This window comes from Chelonia mydas, chromosome 6, assembly GCF_015237465.2.
Source record: "Chelonia mydas isolate rCheMyd1 chromosome 6, rCheMyd1.pri.v2, whole genome shotgun sequence".
In the NCBI taxonomy this organism is placed as follows: domain Eukaryota; kingdom Metazoa; phylum Chordata; order Testudines; family Cheloniidae; genus Chelonia; species Chelonia mydas.
This window is the reverse complement of record NC_051246.2, coordinates 55,651,262-55,669,139: the sequence shown is the minus strand read 5'-3', so window position 1 is coordinate 55,669,139 and position 17,878 is coordinate 55,651,262. Positions and strand designations below refer to the sequence as shown.

At 39.6% G+C, this 17,878-nt stretch overlaps 1 long non-coding RNA gene across 1 annotated transcript; it reads right to left on the bottom strand.

Moving 5' to 3' along the window:
• Positions 1–14,245: 14,245 nt before the first annotated feature.
• LOC122466432 lies at positions 14,246–17,374 on the bottom strand. The gene is made up of 3 exons (XR_006291908.1): positions 17,054–17,374; positions 16,287–16,337; positions 14,246–14,354 (listed from the first exon to the last, which is right to left on the bottom strand). It is a non-coding gene; the product is annotated as an uncharacterized LOC122466432 (long non-coding RNA).
• Positions 17,375–17,878: the final 504 nt, after the last annotated feature.

Below are 17,878 nucleotides of genomic sequence, written 5' to 3'. Positions count from 1 at the left end.
AACCTGTTTTTTCTGAGATAGGAAATGTTGGGCACGACATAAGCGATATTTTGGAGTCTTCAAAAGTTGCCATGAGCATGAGGCCTAACACTTGCTAAGCAAAGTTCACTGAAGATGCAATTGCTGCTAGTAGCTATTTTGCAACAAAGCCCCAGACAAAGAATCATAGAATCATAGAACTGGAAGGGACCTCCAGAGGTCATCTAGTCCAGTCCCCTGCACTCATCGTAGGCCTACTTATCTAACCCATTCGTGACAGGTGTTTGTCTAACCTGCTCTTAAAAATCTCCAATGATGGAGATTCCACAACCTCCCTAGGAAATTTATTCCAGTGCTTAACCACCCTGACTGTTAGGAAGCTTTTCCTAATGTCCAACGTAAACCTCTCTTGCTGAAATTTTAGCCCATTACTTCTTGTCCTAGAACAATTTTTTTTCTTCCTCCTTGTAACAACCTTTTATTTACTTGAAAACTGATATCATGCCCCCTCTCCAGCTTCTTTTTTCCAGACTAAACAAACCTAATTTTTTCAATCTTTCTTCATAGGTCATATTTTCTAAACCTTTAATCATTTTTGTTGCTCTTCTCTGGACTCCCTCCAATTTGTCCACATCCTTCCTGAAACATGGCGCCCAGAACTGGGCACAATACTCCAGCTGAGGCCTAATCAGAGTGGAGTAGAACGGCAGAATTACTTCTCACTTACAACACTCCTGCTAATGCATTCCAGAATGATGTTTGCTTTATTTGGAACAGCGTTACACTGTTGAGTCATATTTAGCTTGCGGTCCACTATGACCCCCAGACCCCTTTCCGCAGTACTCCTTCCTAGGTAGTCATTTCCCATTTTGTATGTGTGCATCTGATTATTCCTTCCTAAGTGGAGTACTTGGTGTTTGTCCTTATGGAATTTCCTCCTATTTACTTCAGACCATTTTTCCAGTTTGTCCAGATCATTTTGAATTTTAGTCCTATCCTCCAAAGCACTTGCAACCCCTCCAGCTTGGTATCATCCGCAAAATTTATAACTGTACTCTGTGTGCCATTATCTAGATCATTGATGAAGATATTGAACAGAATTGGACCCAGAACTCATCCCTGCGAGACCCCACTCATTATGCTCTTCCAGCATGACTGTGAACCACTGATAACTACTCTCTGGGAACAGTTTTCCAACCAGCTTGCACTCACCTTATAGTAGTTCCACCTACGTTGCATTTCTAGTTTATTTAAGAGAAAGTCATGTGGGACAGTATCAAAAGCTTTACTAAAATCAAGATATACCATGTCTACTGATTCCCCTCATCCACAAGCCTTGTTACCCTGTCAAAGAAAGATATCGGGTTGATTTGACATGATTTGTTCTTGACAAATCCATGCTGACTGTTACATATCACCTTATCTTCTTGATGTTTGCAAATTGATTGCTTAATTATTTGCTCCATTATCTTTCCGGGTAAAGTAGTTAAGCTGACTGGTCTGTAATTTTCTGGGTTGTCCTTATTTCCCTTTTTATAGATGGGCACTATATTTGCCTTTTTCCAGTCTTATGGAATCTCTCCTGTCTTCCATGACTTCTCAAAGATAATCACTAATGGCTCAGATATCTCCTCAGTTAGCAACTTGAGTATTCTAGGATGCATTTCATCAGGCCCTGGTGACTTGAAGACATCTAATTTGTCCAAGTAATTTTTAACTTGTTCTTTCCCTTTTTTTAGCCTCTTCTGATCCTACCTCATTTTCACTGGCATTCACTATGTTAGACGTCCAATCACTACCAAGCTTCTTGGTGAAAACCAAAACAAAGAAGTCATTAAGCACCTCTGCCATTTCCACATTTTCTGTTATTATCCTCCCAACCTCCCATTGAGTAATAAGCCTACCCTGTCCTTGGTCTTCCTCTTGCTTCTAATGTAATTGTAGAATATTTTCTTGTTACCCTCTATGTCTCTAGCTAGTTTGATCTCGTTTTGTACTTTGGCCTTTCTAATTTTGTCCTTACATACTTGTGTTATTTGTTTATATTCATCCTTTGTAATTTGACCTAGTTTCCATTTTTTGTAGGACTTTTTTTTTATTTTTAGATCATTGAAGATCTCCTGGTTAAGGCAGGGTGGTCTCTTGCACTAGTTCCTATCTTTCCTATGCAGTGGAATAATTTCCTCTTGTGCTCTTAATAACGTCTCTTTGGAAAACTGCCAACTGTCTTCTATTGTTTTCCCCCTTAGACTTGCTTCCTATGGGAACTTACCTATCAACTCCTTGAGTTTGCTAAAGTCTGCCTTCTTGAAATCCATTGTCTTTATTTTGCTGTTCTCTCTCCTACCATTGCTTAGAATCAGGAACTCATCATTTCATGATCACTTTCACCCAAGCTGCCTTCCACTTTCAAATTCTCAATCGGTTCCTTCCTGTTTGTCAAAATCAAATCTAGGACAGCCTCTCCCCTGGTAGCTATCTCCATCTTCTGAAATAAAAACTTGTCTCCAATACATTCCAAGAACTTATTGGATAATCTGTGCCCTGCTGTGTTGTTTTCCCAACAGATGCCTGGGTAGTTGAAATCCCCCATCAATACCAAGTCCCGTGCTTTGGATGATTTTGTTAGCTGTTTAAAAAAAGCCTCATCCAACTCTTCTACCTGCTAGGTGGTCTGAAGTAGACCTCTACCATGACCTCACCCTTGTTTTTTTTACCCCTTTTATGCTTACCCAGAGATTTTCAACAAGTTGGTCTTCTATTTCCATCTCAGATAAAGTTTGTTAGGAAACTGTGAAGCACCCTGATCAGGTGACAGGATTTTAGAAGCCACCAAAAACCCAAGGATGTATTTCTGATTTTGTTTTTGTTAAAACCTATGAAAATCTTTGGTTTCATGTGTGGATAATTGTGATTTTAGGAATTTTGCAGGGAGATATTCACCCATTACATCATCATTAATTATTTATGCAATGCAATATGTTTACATAACACTGTACATCAGGAGAGCAGTGATAGAAATGAATGGTTCACAGCCCTGAAGGACTAACAATCTGAGGGCACCAGCAAGAACAGTAGAAAACAATGCAATACAAATATAGAGTGGCAGATTGCCATTCTATCTGCAAAGCATCTGAAAACAGATGGGTTTTAAGAGGAGAGTGAAAGCTTGACTTAATGTTACCAGTATTTTAACTGAGAAGCTGTTCCAGATACATGGAGTAGTGTGGAAGAAGGTATAGACAGCACAGAGACATTGTCCAGGGAGAATTAGCCTATATATCAACTTGGGGTCAGCAGCAGCTCAGGAAGGCAAGATACTCAATAACCTTGGCACAGCTGCCTAAGCATGAGTAGTCCCCTGCTTGAAAGGACATGGGAAGGACATTTTACCAGAACTGTTATTAGAGCTCATGTGCATCTATAAATGGGACTTCCTTCTGCAATGGTAAGAGAGAAGCAGCCTCAGATAAGTTAAAAGGAAAAGGGGAGGTAAAAAAGGCACACTGAAGAAAGGAAATAGGATGCATTAAGGAGGCAGAGGAAGAAAGGGGAGCATGGGAATTAATGGAGAGAGAGAGGCCACTCCTACTGCCCTTGTTCACGTGAATAATCTTATTGAAGTGACTTGCACTAGCCACTTTAATTCTGGCATTTCCTAACTTCTGAGTGTCTGGCCTTGCAACCTTAACAGTCCTTTAACAGGTTTGTGTGTGTATGTGTGTGTGTTTAATTAATTATACACTGTGCACGATGATGCATCCACAATACTCAGAATTATTTTTTAGCATAATGCATCTGTTGTGGAGAGGACAATTTTCTCTGGCATGTTATGATATTTTCTTACATTTTAAACCCGCCCACAATGGAAAAGTTCCCTGCTTGACACATATATAGGATGGTTTACTAGTATTCTCTCCAAACAAAATGGTGAAAGTGGCATTATCATTAAATGTACTCTGCATATCTGGTTAGAAGACAAGTCTTGTGGTGTTATCTCAGAGCAAACTGGATGCAATGAGATGGGCCCAACCCAGAACTCCACATTTGAACACACTGAAACTTTGGGAAAATTTGGATCCAGCTGGGAATTTTGTATCCTCAACACACCAGTAGTTATAAGTTATGGGTCTAATTCTCCTCTAATTTACACCATATTTACATCTATGTACAGTAAGTCCATTGACTTCAGTGCAGTTATTCTTGATTTATCCCAAGTGAGCATATCCAGGTTCTCTGTATATTATAGAAATGTTATATGTACACAATGTGTCATTAAAATGTCTGGATTTGTCTCCGACTCACTTCTCTATATTGACTATTTTCTTTAACTTTTTTTTCCTGTTTGTGCACCCTCTGTAAGCCCCCTTACTGAACACCTGCTTAGGAAAATTGGCTTCTTTTGCCTGCTTAATGTCAGGAACTTTCCCTGGCCTATGTTCATTACTATAGAATATGGAAAAAATAATTTACATTTACATTGCCTTATTTATAAAGATTGAGACACTTTTATAGCTAATATTTTGAAGCTTGTAATTTGCATTTATTATGCAAAACCTTGTTTTTTCTGAATTATTTCCACTAGCTTTAATGAAGAAGCAGTTAAGGTATAAATTGTGCAGAAAAACAGACACAAAGCATTTTCTCTTGTGCAGAGCATAGGACCAAATCTCCTAGTTTCGAGTCCTGGCTGTGATACCAACTCAGTCTTTAAGGCTAGAAGGGATCATTACAATCATCTAGTCTGACCTCCTGTTTCTTGAAGGCCACAGAACCTCGCCCACCCACTCCTGTAATATATCGATAATCTCTGGCTGAGTTGGAGGGTAACCTGCGGCCTGTCAGGGTAATCCGCTGGCGGATCGCGAGACAGTGTTTACATTGAAAAATCTGCAGGCACGGCCACCCGCAGCTTCCAGTGACTGCGGTTTGCCGTTCCTGGGCTAACACTGCACCCAGCTCCCATTGGTTGGGAACGGTGAACCGCAGTCACTGGGAGCTGCGGGCAGCCAGGCCTGTGGATGGTCAGTGTAAAGACTGTCTTGCGGTCTGCCAGCAGATTACCCAGACGGGCTGTGTGCAGCCCGCGGGCTGCAGGTTGCCCACCACTGATTTAAAGACTTCAAGTTACACTAGTTTAAACCTGCAAGTGACCAGTGCCCCATGCTGCAGAGGAAGGCAAAAAAAAAAAAAAAAAAACCAGAGTCTCTGCCAATGTGACCCAAGGGAAAATTCCTTCCTGACCTCATATATGGTGGTAAATTGGACCCTGAGCATGTGGGCAAGACCCACCAGCCAGACACATGGGAAAGAATTCTCTATAGTAACTCAGAGCCTTCCCCATCCAGTGTCCCATCACCTGCTATTAGGAATATTTGATACTAGCAGTCACAGATCTCTGACTTGCCTCAGTTCTCCCCAAATGGATATAACATTCCCATAGACAGGTATCATGAGAATGTGTTAATTAGTATTTAAATGCTTTTAGATCCTTAGATGGAAAGTGCTATAAAATTTGAAGTATTATTATTTTCACATATTAAGAGAGACACCCATATTTATTTGTGGCACAAACTGATTATGTGGGAATTATGTACATGAACATGGAATAAATCACAGCACCCTTGTAAAAGCGTCACAGAAATACAGGGATCATTAAGCCTGATTAGAGCAGTATTTGCTAGTGTGGCAAGTCTTGGCAATGTCCCTTGACTGTGTCATGGGTTGTTCCCCTGAGAGTCTTTTCCAGCCTCAGTAATTGACCACCACAGCTCCAGGTGTTCTTAATAACCACTGAGCTTTATTATATCTCTTCATCAGGCCACAACCTGAAGTGTTATTTACAGTTAGTAGCCAGCTTCCCCACTTGCTTATGGGAAAGGATACTATATTAGCAGCAGCCAGTCCTACATACTCCTGCCTTTCTTCAGGTTCTCTACTCTCTTCCCCAGCACTTCCTTCCTGTCTGTTGAGGTTACTTCCACTCAATTAGGCCCCCAGTGGATCTCTACTCAGTTAACTGGCACCCTTTGCCAGCTGCATGTGTTTCCGTCAGGTCCCAATTAATGTATACTGGTGGGGATTTGAGCAACTGACTCAGCACACCCTGTTGCAGGCTGTTAGCATTTCAGAAATGGTGATGTACCTAACAAATGAGGCACAGCAGCAGATGTATTTTCTTTGACGAAGCAGGTGTATGATAAGACAGCAACCAAGTGATGACTATACGTCCAGTCATTGTCCTATTGAAAATGTTCCAGTTATCAAGCACACGTCTGATGCTGTAGGCCTCACTCACATGTGTAATACTCAGTCATGTAAGTACATAGAAGTCAGGGAGGACTGGACCCTTTAAGTTATATGGTATTGTGAAGATTTCACATAGCCCCTCCTATAAGTCCTCTTCCGAATAGTTTAAAATATTAGTGTCAAGTAGTGTAAGCCTAACATGTAGGTTCTGTTTTAAAAAATAGTAAATAAAGTATTTTCTTTTCATATTAGGTTTTTTTTTAAAAAAGTTTTCATGAATATTTTAAATAATAAAATACAATAATTTTGTACATTTATAGCAATTATAATCATTGATCTGCAAGTGCGTTGAAAATAATACATGATTATCAAAATACCCTGCTAGGAAGTGATGAGATATATAGGAGTTACTTTTCCTGCCATTGAAAAACAGCCATTTCCTGGGTGTAATGGAGCAGGTGCTTAACAGTGCACAACACTAATTGGTAAGGAGAATTTTGTATCCACGTGAAATGGCAACAGAAATTTAGCAAAGGCAAATATAATCACCTGTGCTAACTTTAGGCTGGAAGTAGATTAAGGTAATTCAGAATAAGGCACTCATATTCTGGAATTAAAGCATCCGTACAGAGACTATTGACTCTCAGGAACAGTTCTTCTGCTTTAAGTTCACACCCTACATCAATTTGAATTATCTTCTTAGTGTAGACAAGCCACAAGATGAGGGGAACCTGAATAATTTAATGTAGCTACCACTATGCTAAAGGTAAGATTTATGCTACTCCTGTTAGATACAAGCCTAACCTTTGCCTTGAGTTATTAAAAGGATATGTCTGAGTGCTTTATAAGCTGTAAATGTCAGCTACTTAGTGAGCTGAAAGTGTCTTTCAGCACTCAGGTTGGAACAGTAGCAAACAAGGGCACCTGTGAATAAATTGCGCATTTCATTGATGTGCCAGTGGTTTTCTGTTTAAATAATGTATGACTTTGCAGCCTTTTAACTCCAAACTAGCACTAAGGGAGACTTCTGATAGAAAGACTGTGTGTGCAATAATGATCTTAGCAATGTGTATCACTAGTTTTATTTTGCTTGACATATTTTACCTCTGTGCAAATGGCTTATAAGATATAGTCTCAGCTCAAGAGATGTGGTTCTTTTTCCTCTAGCAAGTAGGTATTTCAGTTCACTCTAAGCTCTGCTGTATATTAAAACTAACTTATTACATCAGATCCAAATATTTCCAGCTGGTTTAATCAGTTATATGGGAATTTTTGCTAACACTTTTTTAATTTAAAATCAGTTTTTCTTGGTTACATCCATCTTCCCATCCCTCCTTTCTTTTTTTTTTCTGACTATGACTTTTAGTATTTGTGAAGGTTTAAGAAGGATAGAAATGGATAAAGTCAGCTGGAATGCTAGCAAGAAATGCAGAAGCTGCTCCACCAATCATCACCACCCTTTTGTCAGTGTTTGACAGGGAAAGTGGGAAGTTGATTACACAGACGTGAATATTTTGTGGCATGAAAGGACTTAAAATAATTCAGATATTCAGGGCCTGATTCTCCACTGCCATTGACTTTGTATAAACAGTTGAACCTGGTTACAAAATGGCTGTAAAATGCTGCTAAATCAGAATAGAAGCATTTTACACTTAGTTTGCATTGGCTTCAATGATGACACATTGATGTAAGGCAGTAGAAACCAGGCTAACAGCCTTCTTGTCTGGAAAGGTTCACCATGTTGCATCCCATATATCTTGATCATGATTTTGTGACACAACATGATATGCTTTGGCCTTCACTTTTTTTTTTGTTTTTCAAGTAAATAGTCCAGAAAACACTGGCTGAAGTCCGGCAAGCTTTACTAAGTTACATTTAATGAGGATTCGGTCCAATAAGTCTGACTCTGCTCTTGAAAGCATTTAAGATAGATAGAAGTGAATGTAATGAAATATCACAGATATTTTTGAACGTACAGAAGTAGTTTGGGCATAATGGTAAATAGAAATACCAGAAATGTCAGATTTGATTTTTACATTTACAAACTCAAGGTTACGGGTAGGTCATGGGAGGTTCTGCTGAAAATCCTAACTTTTTTGCTGTTCACCCATTATTAGTTGCAACACATTGAATATGACTGGAAGGTTTACCTCTGTTCTAACTCTGGAATCTTCTCAAAAAAGTTAGTCTGTGATAAATAGGGAGTGGCAAGAATTGAGCAGATACCAACAAACTCATTTCACTTAGAGTCTTAAACCAGAATCTGCGATTGATTCTAACAATCCCTGAGAAATATTCATGTTTTGTTATTCGTGCTGCTGACTTCTACAGACATATTTATGTTGCTAAAGCTATAGCTAGGGCAGGGATTATATATTAGTATGCTGTTACTAACCCAGTTCTCACTGAGGAAACTCCCTTTGAGATCAATTGTCGTTTAACTGGGTAAAAACTGAGGTTGGCTTCTGGTTCATTATAAAGAACGCATTCCCTACCACAATGGGGCTTCAGTATTCAGGGCCTACATCTCTCTCTTAACTAAAAGTATTTGAATGACATAGGGCAGATCTTCATATTCTGTACAGGTCACTAGAACAAGCCAAAATGTTGAGGTCAAAACTTATTTTTCAGTGATAAATGAAGATTTGGCTACACTAAAAGGTTTTCTGAATTCATGTTGGTTTTGCCAAATTGTTAGAAAAAAGTTGAAGCATTTATTTTTAATAATGAAAAAAGTCATTTCATTTTTTAAATTCAAAATTACTTTTCATTTAGAAATTTCCTTTAGTTTTATTTTAAAAAATTAAGAAGTTTAACACACACTGGACATTGAAATAAAATTTATTTGTTTTTGGTCAGACTCAATGTTTTGTTCAATCCAAAAAAAAAAACTCCAACTTTTCAATTTGCCAAAAATTTTGGAAAAAAAAAAGTTTGGGTAGACCCGAAATGAATTTTTTATTTTTTTAGAATTGGCACCAAACTGAAAAATCAATTATTTGCAGTTCTACAAGTCATCTTTTACTACCAGTTTCCCTGCAGCCTACTCATATAGTAATGTTCTGTGCTAGCTCCCAGTACATTATTGCTCTTCAGGTACTAGATAACCAGGAAGTTAGATGCCCTGCAATCCAACATTTTCACCTAGATCTTCACTTCATGTTTAGAGGTCATGCATGCAATACTCCCTTCCATTAGATGGAATTTCCAAAACTAGTATGCTTGGAATGACACTAAATCATGACGGACCGAGATGAGTGCTGGATAATATAACTTCAATCCATTTCTGGACCTCTTCAAAGAAAGCTAATGAGTGGACTGGCTACTTTCAAAATTATATCACACACAGTGTTTTCTTTCTTGATCACTTCTTGGATCTCCTGTATCTGAGATGTGTTTTCATCAATTTGGCAGGGGAATTCTACCTTTGATTCATCTTGGTTTTGTGCTTCAAGTACGGACAGAGTACCATACACTGAAAACACATTTTAACTTGATGGCCCATGCATTACAAAGGATACATGTTTTTCCTTTTGGGCCCAGGGAAGGAATAGCCTTATGAGAACAGTAATTTCCTCAGCCAATGGAAGTTTCAGAACTGGTGGACTCCAAAGAGTCAGTTTGGCCGAAACCATTCCTCCTTGTTCAGAATAATGGTGGGTGACTACACCACATGGCTTTGCAGTCAGAAGGAGGTATAAAGTGGACACCATGGACATTCCATATGGAATCTTTTTAGGCAGGAAAAAACATCATGAAATTGGGCCTGAAATTCTTATTAATAATAATTGTGCAGTAGGCTGAACACCTACAAAGGGGAGCAAGAGAGTAAAACTCCCCTACAAGGGACCATCTAAACCTTGGGTCTGGGCACACAGGGACAAAGGACTACAACCTTCCTTCTCCTCACCCTAATTATGTGGGAGCGCTCAGAGAATGAACAAAGCTTGGTTCTACCTCCTCAATGTGCCTGTCAGTGGAGCTAAGCAGGCATGCTGGGGTTGTAATGTACTGTTGGCACAGGCAGCTTGTACCAACAGTAAATCACCACCGCTGGGAGCAAGGGGGAAACAGAGAGGAAATATGTTGTCCCTTTTTAGGGACACCATCTAGCCTAATGGTAGATGCACATTTCTAATAATCAGGAGCAGACAGCAGTGCCACTACCTCAGCACACATATCATACACACATAAACACGCTTTAAACAACGTACAGAAAATACACTTTGATTCAGTGCACTTGGACAGAAAGCTGCTTTAATACCCCCTATTTTGCTCTCTGTTGAACAAGTCTCAAATACGAATAGTGTATTATCTAATTCTTAGACCATATGCTTTTATAATATAACCCAGACATTTTTTTTCTTAACTCAGTCAGACTGAACTGTAGTACCTGAGCACATTCCCTTGGACAGTTTCTCAAAAGACACCACATCTAGCTTTCAGGATCTCACTGAGATCCTGAAAGCTTACAATAACCTGAAAAATACATGTGTTTCCCTTTTGGCCTTCATGATTCATGAATGGTATCTGTAGCTCTAAGACACATGACAAATCTGTTGCAGCTCAGAGTGTACAATTTCATGCCCATCTAAACAAAAACAGCCAAAAAAACCCACATTTGCAGAATATTAAATATCACAAAGTTAAATGAACATACTATTTTTGACAGGTTTCAGAGTAGCAGCCATGTTAGTCTGTATTCGCAAAAAGAAAAGGAGGACTTGTGGCACCTTAGAGACTAACAAATTTATTTGAGCATAAGCTTTCGTGAGCTACAGCTCACTTCATTGGATGAGCTGTAGCTCACAAAAGCTTATGCTCAAATAAATTTGCTAGTCTCTAAGGTGCCACAAGTATTCCATACTATTTTTGAACATGGCAGACCCATCCCCTTTACTCAGAATTATGAAATACCAGGAAGTTTGTTTGGTTGGTTACAACTGGACCAATTCTGCTTACATAAGGTCTGTTGCGATCCTACTGAAGTCAGTGAAAGTTTTACCATTGATTTCAATGAGAGTGGAATTTGTCCCTCAGGGACAGATTTTTAAAGGTATTTAGGTGCCTAAAGATGCAGGTAGGAGCTTAGTGAGATTTTCAAAAGTGGCTAGCCACCTAATATTTAGTACCTAACTGCCAGCAACCTAGGCATGTTTGAAAATCCCACTTGGTGCCTATCTGCATCCTTAGGCACCTAGGAAAGTCCTGCCCTCAGTCCATCTGACATCACTTTCAGAAGTTCTGAGCAGCCACAACATCACTCAAAGTCAATGGAACTGCAAATTCTCACCATCCCTGATTATCAGGAAGTCCTTATTCAGGCAAAACTTCTGTTGACTCCATTGCCTGGAGTATTGAATGACACAGGATTGACTAATGGCTTTAGGATCTGATCTCCTATTTGTATGTCATCCAGTAACAATCTGAAGGAACAGTAATCCACACTGTGTAAAGTCAAGCACAGGAGTTTATTACGCACAGCACTGGCAGAGTGTCACTTTGCTTATTAGTCTCAGAGACACTGCAGAAAAATTAATTACAATAGATTCCATAGGGTGCTCATTGCGCGGAGAGAAGCGAGGGGGATGGGTTTCCCAAGCCTCTGGATAGGTTCTAGCAGCAAGACAAGATAAACACAATAGCCAATGGTCTAAAAGATTACATGATGGCTCTGCCCAAGGCTCAGATTAACATATTGCTGACACACAGGTAATCACCCCCAAACTATGCCTATTAAAGTGTATAGGTTAAATCCTAATTTTGGGGTCCAAGGGAATGAGGTAGCAGCTCTCCCGGTTGACCAACAGATACATTCCTGGAGATTTAAAGCAAAAATACAGTAATTAGTACTTAATAACAATTGTTTATAAGTTTACCCTTGCATTTCTGTGGGCTAGGATTGGCATACATCTGTGAGGGGAGGATGTCATAACTCATGTCAATCATATTAGCCCTTTCCCCAAACTCTCTCTCAGATCTGAGGGGTACTGTATCATAATCTCCTCCCTGCATTAGGGAGTAACGGTGAGGCCTTTCTCAGCACTTCATGTGTCTATAGCGCGCGATAAGGACACCCAATTACATTTGGAGTTATGCTGACTCTGCTCACTACTTGAAACACACAAGGTTATCTGCTTACCCCAGCTTTCTCTTAGCTATGCATTGTTCTTTGTTAGCTAGTCCTCATTGGGGCCTATATGAAAAGTTCTTAGCAGAAACTGTAGTTAAGATTTTACATCCACAGCAAATGGTATTTGGCCCTTCACACTCAATGTAGTAAATTAATGGTTCCCAATGTACTGATATATACATACACTTCAGATTTTTTAAAAAACTGGTACTGTGAACTCCCCGTCAGATGGTGACATCTCTCAGCTAACTTCTAATGATAGCTGGATTTACATATATAACACAAAGACAAAAAGGTCCGTACCCACTACCATCACCCAGTGGCTACCTCCAAAGCTTATCAATCTGAAGGACATCTCAGAAAAGTAGTTTAGATGCTGCACACTCCTTAAGCAATTGCAAATTCAGTAAGCAGTTAATATGAAAATACCCTAAAAGAAGTTGAAGTAAAACAATTGGGATGGTCCATGTTTTCGAGTCAGTGTTTAAATATCTTGCTAAGTAAGGAAGAATTTTTTAAAAAATTGTTTTATATTATTTTATTTAATAGATTGCTGAGTCATGGGATCTTTAAATCTGCATATTGTAAAGTTAATCTGCCCTGTATTGAGGAGGCCACAGGAAAAAGACTCTCAATCCCCATATGTGTTTGTATGTCCTCTCGCTTGCTCATGCTCTCTGAGACACATTTACATTTCAGGAGAAACACTGCTTTCTGAATTTTCCTCTTTATTTTAAATGAGACCCTCTCTGTATCACTGTATCCATTACAAATGTACTGCATAGCACAAAAGCCTGGCAACCACTACATTGGTTGCTGTTTTATAGATGGACTATCTAAAAAAATCTTTCAGATAGATGGAGAAAGTGCACTACCGCATCTCTACCTGGAACAGAACTGTGACCAGGCTGGGAAACTGGCTTAACCAACAAGTAGAGAGACTCCAGTCAGGAATTTAACTTAGACTCTCCTAACCCATACAGGCTGCAGTTTTAATAAGTGAGTTGAAATGGGAGCCTGCCATTGATTGAAGAAAGCTAGAGGTGTGATGACATAGCTTTAGCTAGAATTCACTGGTGGTAAATCTTACCTTGCAGGGGCCTTATCCTGAAGTTAATAGGTATTTTATCAGTGCAAAAAACTTCAAGGTCAGACTCCCTTCCCCCTCTGATAAATTTTACTGCATGCATTTGGCTTTCCATAACTAGTGTTTCACAGACTCAATATTAGAATAATTGGCCAGGCTAGTCTAACAATATGATTTAAAAATGCATGTCATAAGACAGCTAGTATAAGTTGTCTTTATATTCATTCCTTTATTTTAATGAAGGACATGGAGGGTTGAATTGTACCTTGCTCTACAATGGGACAGAGAGGGCACAAAACTTCTCCAGACTGAATCTCAGTCAGGAATGATCCTTTTGAGGCTTTTCACTGGGACAATACATATCTGTTTACACATGGGTATATCAGGTAACCAAGGGTAAATGCATCCTTATCCAGAGGGCCAGGACAAGCCCTGTGCACTAGTTATGTTCCATTTAAACTCCCAAATTGGGCTGGTCATCTGCACAGTGGTGGAACACTTTCACTTGTGCCATTGACAGCTATTGATTTTACAAGTTTACTGAAATGTTTAAAAAGGCCCACGCTGCTAATAAGGAGCAGTTTATAGAGAATATGAACACATCAATGTTTCATCAGGTTTTTAATTTTAATGTGCAGCTTGAGGGGGGGATATAGAATTAAATGAGAACATGGCGGTTATTATGTCTCACCCATATATTTTCCTTACCGTTATAGAAGGTACAGATTTACTGGGAGGGCTGTGTCTGTGTTCTAATGAGCCCTTTGGTTGTATGCTGCTCTATCTTGTTACACAGTAGTATTTATTGACTTACTAATAGTTACGTTTTGCAAATACAGCCCTGGCAAAGAGAACTGAGGCATCTCCAGGTGAATTCAATCATTAGTGTCCATTGTGTGGCACGACCTGTAATAATAAACGTACAGCATTGTTTAGGACTATATTAATAAGTGTTCAGATCCTAGCCCTCCAACAAGCTGAGCACCTCTAGCTATTTAGCCATTCATGCTGTGCTTATCATCATGATGTGGGAGCATTATTCTTCAGTGGGCACTGAGGGTGCACGGGACCTTTGAGGATTAGGCTCTTATATAGTCCTGTTAATTTAAAAGTTACAGACCTAGTCTCAGATACTTTCTCTGCCACAAAGATATTGTGAAAGGGCAGAGAAGTAAGAAAGTACAAATGAGGTACAGAAGCAATAGAAGAGAAACTTAAGATTTTTTCCTTAGGAAAGGAGGTAATTCAAGGGTTATGGAATGGGCAACTGAAATTGAAGGAAACTGATAGAAGGCAAACTATCCTTTATCTATGTGTTGTCTGTAAGGTGTCAAGTATCTTGTCCTCTTACTTGTCTATAAAACCCCATAGTGCACTTTATTTCTGGTTCTATATAAATTGTAAATAATTTTCATAAATGTACGGTGTCCAGAAGCATGTGTGATATGTACAGAACACTGGGTGCCTCCCTTAAAACTATGGGACATTGTGCCTATTTTGGTCAAGAGCTAGTTGATTTGTATTTGTGCATGTGTCTGTGTAGTTCAAATATGCACAACAACCTCAAAATTCACAAAGACAGTGGACTCAGCCACCACAAGAAACAAACAAACAAAGTGTAAAACTATGAAGTGTCAAGAAAAATGGAAAAAAAAAAAACCCAAAACCCCTCCTGGAGTGTGTTTCTGCAACTGTAAATTTTCACTGTATGACAGTAAGCACCTAAGGTCTGATCCATAGCCTATTATAGTCAATGGGGATCAGAGCCCAATTTTGCAAGATTCTGAGGTGTTGAGCACTTTCAGCAAACTCATGGGTTTCAGTGGAGGTTGCTGGTGCTCATGACCTTGTGGGATTCATTAGTGGTGGATGGGTCTAGTTGTTTTCGCAGTTTAGTTCAGATGACCATACTGAAGCTTGAATGCTTTTTGGAACCTCTGTAGTTTAATAATATGGTTGAGCATCTACAACAATGAAAAAGGCCGATTCTCCTCTCACACTGGTATACATTGGGAATAACTCCACTGATATCAAGAAAAATTACCCTGTTGTCAGAGGATAATCAGACCCACAGTTTGTAACCTGACACCTTGTGTACAAATTCTCTTATGTAACCAGAAGGGAAATTCCACATGACCAAGTGCCATCCTGTTTCTCAAAAGCACCCAATCACTGCACATAAGAGTTTCCCTAAAGCATTGAATGACTCTTCACATCTGTGACTTAGACAAAAGCAACTCATATTTTTTTTAAAACCTGTGTTTTAACCTAATATTAAAGCATTGCAACAAAAGCAACTCATATTTTTTTTTTAAAACCTGTGTTTTAACCTAATATTAAAGCATTGCAACAAATTCTTCCCCTCTCTATCACTTCAGGAATTGACTGAATGGGCCAGGCCTCTTTTGCATTTTAATTATGGATAAACACTATGTTACTGTTGAGTATAATGTTCCTTTCCCCTTTCCAGAACCTCAGCTTACCACTCTGTTGTGACTCAGATCACAGATTAGTCTTTTTTTAGTTATATCTCTCTATATTAAACAGCATTAAAACTCAGAGAGAAGAATGACAAAGTCTGTAAAGATAAATGTTTAACACTCTCTCTCTTATGGTATAACATAACATACATAACGGTTTACTTATAACTCTTGAATGTAGTTGAGACAATTATGATGAATGTTCTAACAACTCTAATTTACAGTCCACAGTTCCAAGGGTCCCCCCCACCTGCAAGTTTTAGTATTTATTACCACAAGTTAAAATGCAAAATAAAATGCATATATGTAACAATATAATGCAAAATATCATGATGTGTGCATCTCTGCAAGGGTTTACCTCAGTCTGTGTAGAATGGTGTCCAAATGTTCTGTAGTGCATGCCAAATCCCTGAAATTAGGAAACAGTTGATAATCCGACTGTCTCCTTCAAAACTCCTTTTGAGTTTTTGCAAGGACAGTCTGCAATTTCTTCTCTAGTGGAGTGAGGGAGCATAATCCCACAAAATCGGCAAAATCCATGAATCATAACCCTTATACCAAACCCTTCTTCTCTTTTCATTGAGTCCTCCAGTCTGACTCCCACATCTATTATAAACTCCTTCCTCTCCCCTAGAGTTCCCATTGGTTCCACTCTTAGAGAATGACTGGTTGTGTTCTGTCAAGCTTCTTTCCCATAATGGAGGTCACCAAAGTAACTTCAAAGAGCTAATGAGCATGCCTACTGCTTAACACCACAATTTCTGGATGATTCTAGTCTATCTCCACAGGCACACAAAGCCCCCAAACTGTAAAACATGAAACTATGTAGCCATCTGTCTGTTTTCACCTTTGTTTTATATTACTATAAGCCCTGTGTCCTGAAGCCTTAGAAAATGAAGAGCTCTCTGTGGTCACTTGTTGGTGAAATGGTAGAAGAGCAGCCCAAAGCTGCTTAAGGCCTACAAATGGGCTGGGGCTCCTTTGGAGAAGAAGTTTTCTGCTGGCATATGTTAGAGAGCAAAGGAAATTGACTGAATGGGCCAGACCTCATTTGCATCTAGTTATGGGACAGTGTGGGGCATTTTGGTTAAATTTTTAATTCAGGGGCAATAAAATGCTACTGACCTTGTTGGAAAATGCAAGTACAAGGCATCAAATATGCCTGGGGTCACCCTGACCATGACTTCTGTCAGGCACAGTTGGGCAACGGAGCTTGGACACAGCTGAGAAGAGGAAAAGAATATGGTGAAAAAGGCTCCTACCTCTCCGATCTTTGAGTGGTGAACACTCTGTCAGGTGCCCTAGATATTACAGATTTCTCTCTAAAAGCTAAGCTGAGCTGCGACTGCTTCAGACTAATGGAAAGAGGACAGCTGACTTTGAGGCAATGGACAGCACAGAGCAGTGCAGCTTTGAGGCAGCAGATAATACAGAGTGGCGGCAACAGCAGCTTCCAGGTGACGGACAGTACAAAGTGATGGTAGCTGGAGCAGAGTTGAGGCAGCTTGTGCTGAAGCAAAAGAGAGAGAAGGAGCCTATCTACGGGACTCAGCTGCAGGCTTCCCTACCTAACAATTAAAGCTAACTCACCCCAGCTGAAGCAGGTGGTAGAGCATCCCAGGGAGCCTAGCCTGCCAGCATCCTTAGACTTCTCCAGTCCAGGACAGATAGGAGTGAGTGAGAAGCTGGAGGGGAGAGAGGTGGCTGGAACGCAACAGCCACTCATCATTGCCAGGAGAACTGAGGTTGGGACTATGGTTCAGGTACTCTGAGCATGTGGAAGTCTTACCTAATAGAATTTGTTAATTTATTAATTGCTGGTTTTCCCAAATTAATTCTGTTCCCTCCACCTCTTTTTATCACCCTCTAAGAGGACTCAGTGCTTGCTCATGGGGAAGTATTGCCCAGCAAGGGCAACCAAAGTAGTGTATATGGTTTCCCAAGTTTCTG